We start from the raw sequence: 1315 nt of genomic DNA on the forward strand, positions 1-1315 counted from the left end.
TTCGTGGAGAGTATGCCTTCTTAACTATACTCTTAATAATATTATTATTATTTTTATTATTATTATTATTACGTACCTATCGCAGAAATATTTCTTATGCTCCTTTTTATTGATTTGTGAACTGACAAGGCGAGACAGGTCCTTGATCAGCACAAAATGTCCCGCGCTATCTTCCTCCACGTATAACAGGTTTACGTGCCTGCTCTTCTTTCGGTCCGCGAGTCATATCGGCACAATCCCCTTCTCGATAGCGTAGACATTAATGGAAATGTCATTGAAATTTTCAAATTTCTCAATTTGGCTCAATGTCATCGGAAATTCGATGCACGCGAGATTTAGAACTGTGGAATAATGCAGATAGGAAGATACTCTTTCCACATGTTTTGGAGCTGGATGCAGAGCGGCAATCACCGACTACGCAAAACACGCATCGCCCGCAGATTGTACGTTGACCACCGCTCTCTTTAACATAATTTCTCGCGGGAGTTTGATGTGACATCCCGCGCGCAGAGGATTGTGCTTATTCGCGTTCACCGCCAAATTTAGTATACGCGACAGTGCCCATCCGCTGTCGCGTTCTTGAAATTCTTCGAGCGATGTTAGGACAGGCTCGACGACGCGCGTCATGTACCACTCACGTAAATCAGTGTATCGGTATAATTCATAGTTCCGGGTGGCGATACTCTTGTTCGCGCTTTTATCACCAGCCACGAACTCACCATTGAAAATAGGGTTTATTTTTATAGAGTCATATCTCTGCATGATGCATTGTACACGCTCGAGCACAATTTCACTCGCGTCTTCGAGAAATCGCCGAGGCTCGATGTGATTGGAGTTTATTACTGCACCCATCAGAATACGGCTTTCGACCGCCGTTTCGATCTCGCGCCATCGAAGTCCATGTCCTGCACCTACGTGTACGAATCGTCCGCGCATCGAACCTTTCAAGCTTTCAAGTCGCGCGATACATGCGATCACTGATTGTCTATTACCAATCGATAATCGCGGGCGTTTGATACGGCTCTGCTCTTCCAGAGATTCTATAAATTCATCGCAACGTTGTTCCCACGCGACATACTCTTCTCTTGTATCAAGCAGGGTAGTTTGCTCAATCAAATCACGCTCCATGTTATCACTTGTGCTGTCAGATTGACTAATAACGCGATGTGTCTAAATTTTGTCATTTTTATATCATTATGCGCGCTATTTTTATTAATGATATCAGAGTGCGACTGAAAAAATCTTAAATTACGCTAACAAAGCAGCTATATTTTGATGAAATTGCATATTTGCAGGTGTTGTATCATATTACATT

The sequence above is a fragment of the Trachymyrmex cornetzi genome, unplaced genomic scaffold, assembly GCF_001594075.2.
Source record: "Trachymyrmex cornetzi isolate Tcor2-1 unplaced genomic scaffold, Tcor1.1 scaffold595, whole genome shotgun sequence".
Lineage (NCBI taxonomy): Eukaryota > Metazoa > Arthropoda > Insecta > Hymenoptera > Formicidae > Trachymyrmex > Trachymyrmex cornetzi.